The 10,041-nt window shown below is 48.5% G+C and overlaps 1 long non-coding RNA gene across 1 annotated transcript; it reads left to right on the plus strand.

The window, feature by feature from the left end:
* Positions 1–2,458: 2,458 nt before the first annotated feature.
* LOC120969623 (uncharacterized) lies at positions 2,459–3,867 on the plus strand. The gene is made up of 2 exons (XR_005763951.2): positions 2,459–2,790; positions 3,572–3,867. It is a non-coding gene; the product is annotated as an uncharacterized lncRNA (long non-coding RNA).
* Positions 3,868–10,041: the final 6,174 nt, after the last annotated feature.

The following is a 10,041-nucleotide window of genomic DNA, read 5'->3' on the forward strand; positions in this document are numbered from 1 at the left end:
ACCAAACCCGTACAACTGGCAACCCTTGGGGGCGGTCACCGGTACCCGTCAAATTGCTCAAGGCGATCTCCACAACCTAATTGGAGACCCCGACGCTTGTCCGGAGCTTTACACCACAATGATTGAGCTCCGAACACCACCAACCGTCTAGGGCGCCCAAGCACCCAAGAGGAACAAGCTCAAGGGCACCAAGCACCCAAGAGTAATAAGCTTCTCAACTTGTAACTTCCACGTATCACCGTGGAGAACTCAAACCGATGCACCAAATGCAATGGCAAGGGCACACGGAGTGCCCAAGTCCTTCTCTCTCAAATCCCACCGAAGCACCTAATGCTAGGGAGGAAAAAGAGAGGAAGAACAAGAAGGAGAACACCAAGAACTCCAAGATCTAGATCCAAGGGGTTCCCCTCACATAGAGGAGAAAGTGATTGGTGGAAATGTGGATCTAGATCTCCTCTCTCTTTTCCCTCAAAAACTAGCAAGAATCCATGGAGGGATTGAGAGTTAGCAAGCTCGAAGAAGGTCAACAATGGGGGAAGAACACGAGCTCAAAGGATAAGGTTCATTGGGGAAGAAGACCTCCTTATATAGTGGAGGGAACAATCCAACCGTTACCCCCACTTCAGCCCCGCAGAGAGCGGTACTACCGCTTGGCCAGCGGTACTACCGCTTGCCCCTATAAGCGGTACTACCGCTCCCCCTCGCGGTACTGCCGCTGGGCCCAGAGCGGTACTACCGCGGTAGCAGGGCGGTACTACCGCATACGAGCGGTACAACAGCCCCCACTGCCATGGCCAGTACCGTAAAACCCGACACGAAAAAAAGACCCCTCGAATCGAGGCGGTACTAGTACGAGACCGCAGCGTTACTACGGCTGGGGGCTACCAACGGTACTACCGTTCTGGAGCGGTACTACCGCTCTAGAGCGGTACTACCGCTTGTAGCACCCAAGCGGTACTACCGCTCCGGCACGCGGTACTACCGCTGGGACCAAAACTGCCATAACTTCTGCATATGAGCTCCGAATTGAGCAAACTCAAGCTTGTTGGATAGAGGAAGACGAGTAGCATCAAAACAGCGACAAATAGAGGAGTGAAACCTCCAACCGAGAAGAATCGGCATAACCTCCAACATCGAAAACATCATAGAAGATGCGAGTGAACTCCGTTTTCGATGAACTCGAGCTTGTCATCAAGATGACCATAAGCTCCAAAACTCACAAAGAAAAGAACCAAACAAGAACCAATAAAGATGATGCAAGGATGCAATGGTTTGAGCTCTCTACGAATGATACGATCAAGCTACTCATCGAGAGCCCCCCTTGATAGTACGGCAATCGATCCTATAACCCGGTCTCCCAACTACCATCATGAGACCGGTAAAATAGAAAACCTATCAAGGGCAAACCTTTGCCTTGCACATGGTCCACTTGAGCTAGATGATGACGATCTTGACTCCCTCAAGTTGGACCACCTTTCTTGGTTGTGTTGGCTCGATGAAGACTAGTTGATTGCTCCCCATACTCCACTATGGGTGAGCCACTCTTCCGCACATCTTCACAAGTCCATTGTCACCACAATGGACGGCAAGCTTCAAGCATTTGATCTCTTCATGATGCTTCACTTGAACTTGCACACCGCCACCTAACCCCACAAAGAACTCTCACGAAGATCATGGGTTAGTACACAAAGCGTAATTGACAATGCTTACCACACCATGGGATCACTTGATCCCTCTCGGTACATCTTCTACGCTTTGTGAGTTGATCAAGTTGATTCACTCTTGACTTAGTCTTTATCAACCTTGAATCTTTTCAGCTCTCTTCATTTGGATGATGTCTTGAAGATATACATGAATGATCACACAATCTTCTTCTCCAAGACATGCTTGCAATAAGCTCAACTCTCACATGACCAATCTTCATTTGGATAATTCCTTAATAACACCTTGGTCACCACATAAACTCCTTGAAACCAACACATGGACTTCAAGAAATGCCTATGGACAAATCCTTCAAATATAACTCAAGGCAACCATTAGTCCATAGAGATTGTCATCAATTACCAAAACCAAACATGGGGGCACCGCATGTTCTTTCACACACATTGCACCAGTGGCGACGAGGCCAGCAACGACGAAGAATGACATCGACGACGCAAGGCCCCCCTATGGTAGCACATTGAGGGCCCGTGTGGTGGCCTTCATACGACAGTGTTCCTTATCTTCCCGCTCTTCTTCTCCGGCAAATAGTTGGTTCAAACGAGGGCGGTCGAATCATTCGTCGATTTTTTGGCACGCCAACAACGCCCATGATTTGACGGGCGAGCGGTGGGATGGGGGCAGGGGCGGACGCACGTTCAGGTGAGTGGGGGCCCAGGACCCCACTCAATTTTTGATCCTCCCTTAAATGCTCAGTAGTGGTCGAGCAAGGCCCCCCGTCGGCCCAGGCCTGGTGCCCCACACTCCCTTGCTAAAGCCCAGAAAAGATAAACGCAAGGAAGGCAGTCGTGCCATGGAGGAGCGATTTTCGCTGCATGGAAATAATTCCAGCAATTAAATTGGAAGGCGAGACGGCACCGCTGCGTTGATTCTTGTTGGAAATTAATTATACAAACCAAACGAACCGCCGGCTCGGCCGCTGCCTGCTGCGACGATCTCCCTCCGTGTCTCCGCAGAGTCCGCCGCGCGCCGCCGCCGACGGCCGGCCTGGCTACATACGTGGCTGGAGGCTGGTCGCTCCCCTGCTCATCATCCTCATCCTCATCCCCAACTGGCCAACTCTGAAACTAGGTTTGTTCTTCTTGAGCTGATCCATTCATGAAATGATTTTTTTCTTCTTTTGGATTTCTGGTTATGTTTCCTGTCAAATCAAATGCAAAGATGCAGTTCGTGCTAGTCTAGAACTGCTAGTCCTATCAGCCATGTAAATAAAATTTGATAGGATTAAAATGTGACACACTACCCGTAGGTCATTTTCTAGGATTTGAGAATACAGTGCTAGTACTTGTGTGCAGACGTGCAGCGTGCTAGCCTGCTAGTAGCATGCTTTGTTCTAATCAAATTCTCTATGAAATTCAATCTTGGAAGCCATTCTGTTGAGGCTGGATTTTCTACTCTCAGGTGTACTAATACAGAACTAGTACTCGCCTGCTAGTCTGCTGATAGTATCATACCTTTATCTAAACTCTTTAGAGTTAGTATTTCAATGCTTTGGCATGGAAGAAGGAAGATAATGGAGAAGTATTTGATAAAGAAATGAAGAGATGGTAACGCCACCACTCGTTGCCACTGTCACTGTTGAGAAATGTTTTTCGGCTATGAAGATTGTGAAAAATGCTTCGCGTAACAAAATTGGTGATTATTATTTGAATTATTTGAATCACAGCCTAATTTTCCTTGTTGAAAAGGAATTGCTAAATACAATCACCAATGAAGTGATTCTTAATCGTTTCCATAAAATGAAAGATCATCGTGTGGAAATGTAATGGTCTAATACATTGCACATTTTACATGTTTACCATCTCCATTAGTATTTAAGCAGCTAAGCCAAATATGTGTTTTCTCTTTGCAGGTAGCGGCATTTACGTTGGAGACAAATTTTCTCTTTTGCAATATGTGTACTATTGAGATATAAACTCTTTTTTATAAGGTATGTTCACTTTAGTGATAAACTCGTCATGGCTCTGTTGGATGAAGTATCTTTTTTTTTTTAAACTTGGTTGAAGTATCTTATGACTTGGAGTAATTGGAAACTGCTACTCTCTCAGATCCATATTGATTGTCGCTCACTTAACAAATAATATGGATCAGAGAGAGCATTTGTGTATAACATATTGTGAGGTTTATAAGCCTTTGTAAGTTTTCTTATTGATGAGTGCCCCCGGTCAGTTTTTATTCTGGGTCCGCCCCTGGATGGGGGGTTGGGGTGGGGGAGGAACCAAACAGCGTTTACCACAGGATGTATGCTCTCAAATTTCTCCCCAGACAGAGATGGATGATGAAAAAGGGACAAGTAACTTTCTTCCTTTATGGCACGACGGAAAACCAAATATCAAACGCACCTGGAGTCCTGGACGCCTCGTTGGGGCATCTTCCATCGCATCACGCATGCGTACCCCGACTCAATGTCAAACTTATGTCGTCTGCAGCTGGTGGGTGGCACGCAGTAGATGCCGACACCAACCGGGCAGACGGTCCGGACGAGGAGATCCTCTGTGGATGCATTTGTGCCTGTGCATCCCAGTTTTCAGCCTTGCTAATCTTACGCTTGCAAGTGGGAGCGATCCAGCTACGGCCGCAGCTACCTATGCACTGCGGGGTAAAAATTTCTCGGGATACGTACTGCAGCTGGTGCGTGCAGCGCAACCCAGCCGCGACGGTAACCTGGCCAAATGGACGAATTACGGGCTGACACCTGACAGAGCTAGCTACGGTTGTACGTGTACATGGATGAAAACAGACATCTTCCGGCTGTCTGCCCGATCGATCGAAAGCCTCGGAGAACGTGCGGCTTAATTTTTTTATATATCTATTGGATTATCCTCGGTAACGATATTGTCTAACTCTGTTCAGAAAAAAAATAGTGTCTGACTGACCCTTTTTTGGAATTGCTAAATAGCCGGATTTTTAACGGAGCCAACCGCAACCATATGAGCAATTTTCCGAAGCTGCCCTCGCTTGGCAAACCCTGGCGCGGCGCCTCCCCCTCCCCCGCCCCTACCCTGCCTGGCCACTAGTAGAGTTTGGTCATTCGCAATCCTACGTGGCGCAGACAAAGGTCGCACTGAGGCGCTAGCAGCCCAGCCTCATGCGATGGTCTTAGGCTCCTGACGTGGCGGCCTTGTTCAGTGGAACCACTCCATCAAGTTTCAAGTCCTAGGCTTCGCATCAGAGTCGGGCGCCGTGATGGATGATGGAGGGACGTCGACTGCGCTATGATCCGGAAGGAGATCCGAAGCCATCTCCTACCAGCATGGAGAACCGAGACTTTAGCATCATCGACGGTCGTGAGTGGAGACGGAGAGGAGCGGATCAACCGTGATATGGGAGGAGAGGAGAGGTGTGGCATGGACGGCGTCGAAACCGTGCTTAAATAGTCGCAACCAGACGAAAGGACGGGCAACCGGTTTCAATGAGGCACACCCGCCGGAGTAGGCTTCTCGGTGGCCTGCTCCTCCGCCTTCTTCGCTGCTTTGGCGACCCGACGTCCTCCATTGCGAAGCCCGCAACTGGCGCCGGCTCTTCGTTCGGTTCCGCCTCCTCCTCCTCCTGCGGATTGGCCACCTCCAACGGCACTGGCTGCTGCTCCGGCTCCAGTTGCTACTCCCCCTCCTCTGGCTCGGGCGAGTCCGGAGGCATGCCATCTGCGATGCGGACGGCGCGCCTCGCCCGGGTCTTTTCCAGCATCTAGAAGCGGCGCTCCGACGTTAGCATAGCATAAGTGCCTTCTTTCTGCCGGGTCATGGCTGAGACGGACGATGAGGGAAAAGGAAGGCGAAGAGGGAGAGAGGTGGATGGGCTCGGGCTGCCAGCGTAGAAAGGGGCGAAGCAGATGTGGCTAGGGCTGGGGGACACCTTCCGGCTTAAATAGCTGGACTTTGGCCCTCGGGTGGCGGCACGTGGTGTTCCCACCCTACCGAAGAAGACACCCGTCGGACCGTCAGATTTCCAGGTGTTTTCATGTGGGACCTCAACGTGGCGGATGTGCTCGGTCGCACTCAGGCCGCCCCATATCCACCCCAGATTTTAGCTAGATATGAGGGGTGCCGGTCAGCCTAGACGTTGAAGGCCCGTTTGAGGCTCTCGCCTGAGTTTTTTTTTTTACCGAGTAGTCACCGGCCACCCGCCGGGGTATTGATGGTTGTTTGAGGCGTCCGGCCGTGGATGCTTTTGCAACATACAATCACCTTTGGATTTATCTTTGTATTGGCACCTCGCTCCGAACGTTTGCTTGCGGTGTTTTCAACGTCCGCGTTGGAGACGGGGCCTGACCCCTATATCAGCCCGCATGACATTGGCGCTTCAGGATCACAGGCAGGCAGGCATGCATGCCGACCCGGCCATGGCATGGCATGGTGGATGGTGCGGTGCAGGATGTCCACTAGCAGAAAAGTCGAGAGCAAAGGCCAAAAGGCAGCGTCCACTAGGTCTCAAAAGACGCTTAACGCCATCGGGTTTCGCTCTGTGTACTGCTTGTACGACGCAAGAAATCACTACTCGACCCACAAAGTGGACCAGCTTGCATCTGAAAAATGAACACGAACGCATGGTATATACGCTGCGACCCAGTACGTACTTGTTATGTAGGAGTAGTACATACTCAGGCAGTCAGGCTGTACAGGAACAAGGTACGGCACACACAGCTCATCGAGCGAGGCAAACACAGTCGGTTGTGCTACTGGTTCGTCAGAAAACAAAAGCGCAGTCGTTTGTTCACCCAGATCCAGTGGAGCTCGTGCGTGCGCCCACAGATCGGTGTGTGCTCAGTCAGACCCGGCGTGGCGTAGACCGGCATGGGTGAGGTGACTGTAACCCGAAAGGGGGAAGAAAATACTACTGTACCAGCTCTGTCTGTAAGGTTCAGATAATACAAGAGAAGGTAAGATAAAAAGGCCAGGCAGCTTGGTTTGGGTTCAGACTTCAGAGGCAGCCATCATTTGAGCTTTCGTTTTTCTGTAAACCGCCCTCAAGGCAATTTATTATTCAACAATAGGCGGAACCAAACTAGAAATGGAACTAAATTAAAACAAACAACGACGGCGACTGCGGACTGCCTCCCGCACCGGCCTTGGCAGTGGCTGCTGCCCGTTCTGTGTAGCTCTGATGAACCCCATCACATCAAGACCAACTGCAGCAAAAGCAGCCTCACATGTTAAAATTCGGCCTCGTACGTCTTTTGGCTTTGCATTTCGCTACGGTCAGCCCCTGTGCCCTGTGGCGCTTCGCGGGTGATGTTTTCAAACATGTACTACTTTGCACAACTTCTTGCAAATGATGATTTTGGATGATATAAATCAACACGCCAGCTTTGCAGGAACGTAGCAGAAAAAATAAAAAACAATATACTAGTACGTCGAAAAGATCTTCTCCCGCGAAAAGAAAAAATAATAATCTTTTAAGAGCATCTCTAGTCTCTAGCCCCCCTCCTACCCCATCCTTTAATTCCCATAATTAAACCCCAAAATAAAATTTTGCTAATTTTTCAAACGTTTGTACAAATACGCAAAACCAATGCATCATATTTCAACACAAACTAACCAATTCAAATGCACCACGGCATAATTTAACTATAAACATATACATCAAATTCAACAAGTTCATTCCAAAAAAAGGATCAACCACATGGTGGATCAAAAGATCACAAGGGCATCATTCACTCGCGCCATTACCATTGCTACCACCACCAATGACTTAGCCAAGATATACCCATGAGTGGATCCATGAACATGGTAGCATGCTCCTCGGCTTCCTACTTGTTATTTTGGTCCTCGGCCTCCAATGCAAGCCTCTACTCTTCAATCTTCCTCATGTTATTTTTGTTCATCAACCCCCATTGCAAGTCTTTGCACCTCAATTTCAAGCCATCGCTCTTCCGTTTGTACCTTTCTCTCCTCGGTCGCCGTCTTTTCCTTCTACCTATCCCCCTCAATCATCTTGACCTCGTAGAACCGAGTCAATTTCCCCTCGTTTCTTTCGTCTGACAATGCCCTCTTCACCTCCACCATCGCAACAAGCTCTTCTTTGTATGCTCCAATACTTCCATCATTCCTTTTCTCCTTTTTGCATTTTTTGCTCCATCTTTCTCGTTTCTTGGCTATAGTGTATAGACATGGCAATGTCGTCGAGTTCGAGGGTGTGTCTTGCGTCCAATTGTGTCATGAACTCGGACATCTCATCCGGCTCATTTTGCTCTCTACAATAGCAAAGAAACATCATAACAATTAGCATCCCATTATTCATCATTCAATTCAGCCATTGCAAACAAACAAAAACTTGCGGGCATTTCATCGAGCGGGGCTGCCTCAACCCTCATATCGTAGGAATCCGGCTCCTCGAAGGCCCTTGGAGGTGCAGGGGTAGTGGCAGGCCCGCAGTGCATCGCATGAGGGGGGAGGGTGAAAGAGTCCTGGACTAGGGGGGATACTCACCACGCCGTCTCCCGGCTAGCAGGGCCGGGCCGAGGACCCCCAGGGCGGTTCATTAACGGGTCACTTGGAGCGGGCCATGACGTATACAAGGAAGATTCCACAATAATTGGCGCACATGACAAGGACTCTTCTAAATCCTAGGCCACCGATACATTATATAAACCGATGCCAGGCTAGTCAATAGATCATTAGAATCGTAGATATCAATCTTGTGATAGACACTCGTGAAGGAAATATGCCCTAGAGGCAATAATAAAGTTGTTATTTATATTTCCTTATATCATGATAAATGTTTATTATTCATACTAGAATTGTATTAACCGGAAACATAATACATGTGTGAATACATAGACAAACATAGTGTCACTAGTATGCCTCTACTTGACTAGCTCGTTGATCAAAGATGGTTATGTTTCCTAGCCATAGACATGAGTTGTCATTTGATTAACGGGATCACATCATTAGGAGAATGATGTGATTGACTTGACCCATTCCGTTAGCTTAGCACTTGATCGTATAGTATTCTGCTATTGCTTTCTTCATGACTTATACATGTTCCTATGACTATGAGATTATGCAACTCCCGTTTACCGGAGGAACACTTTGTGTGCTACCAAACGTCACAACGTAAATGGGTGATTATAAAGGTGCTCTACAGGTGTCTCCAAAGGTACTTGTTGGGTTGGCGTATTTCGAGATTATGATTTGTCACTCCGATTGTCGGAGAGGTATCTCTGGGCCCACTCGGTAATGCACATCACTATAAGCCTTGCAAGCATTGTAACTAATGAGTTAGTTGCGGGATGATGTATTACGGAACGAGTAAAGAGACTTGCCGGTAACGAGATTGAACTAGGTATTGAGATACCGACGATCGAATCTCGGGCAAGTAACATACCGATGACAAAGGGAACAACGTATGTTGTTATGCGGTTTGACCGATAAAGATCTTCGTAGAATATGTGGGAGCCAATATGAGCATCCAGGTTCCGCTATTGGTTATTGACCAGAGATGTGTCTCGGTCATGTCTACATAGTTCTCGAACCCTTAGGGTCCGTACGCTTAAAGTTCTGTGACGATTTGTATTATGAGTTATGTGATTTGATGTACCGAAGGTAGTTCGGGGTCCCAGATGAGATCGGGGACATGACGAGGAGTCTCGAAATGGTCGAGACGTAAAGATCGATATATTGGACGACTATATTCGGACATCGGAAAGGTTCCGAGTGATTCGGGTATTTTTCGGAGTACCGGAGAGTTACGGGAATTCGTATTGGGCCTTAATGGGCCATACGGGAAATGTGCTGACGGAACTCTCCCGTGAAGCTTTGCTGGATCGGAGTTCGCGGGACGTCATCTAGCTGAACCGTGTGCTGAACTCGGAGGTGCCGTACGTTCGGTACTTGGATCGGTCGGATCGTGAAGACGTACGACTACATCAACCGTGTTGTGCTAAAGCTTCCGCTTTCGGTCTACGAGGGTACGTGGACAACACTCTCCCCTCTCGTTGCTATGCATCACCATGATCCCGTGTGTGCATAGGTAAAATTTTGAAATTACCACGTTCCCCAACAGTGGCATCCGAGCCAGGTTTTATCCGTAGATGTTATATGCACGAGTAGAACACAAGTGAGTTGTGGGCGATACAAGTCATGCTGCTTACCAGCATGTCATACTTTGATTCGGCGGTATTGTTGGATGAAGCGGCCCGGACCGACATTACGCGTACGCTTACACGAGACTGGTTCTACCGACGTGCTTTGCACACAGGTGGCTGGCGGGTGTCAGTTTCTCCAACTTTAGTTGAACCGAATGTGGCTACGCCCGGTCCTTGAGAAGGTTAAAACAACACTAACTTGACAAACTATCGTTGTGGTTTTGATGCGTAGGTAA

Source organism: Aegilops tauschii, chromosome 7, assembly GCF_002575655.3.
Source record: "Aegilops tauschii subsp. strangulata cultivar AL8/78 chromosome 7, Aet v6.0, whole genome shotgun sequence".
Lineage (NCBI taxonomy): Eukaryota > Viridiplantae > Streptophyta > Magnoliopsida > Poales > Poaceae > Aegilops > Aegilops tauschii.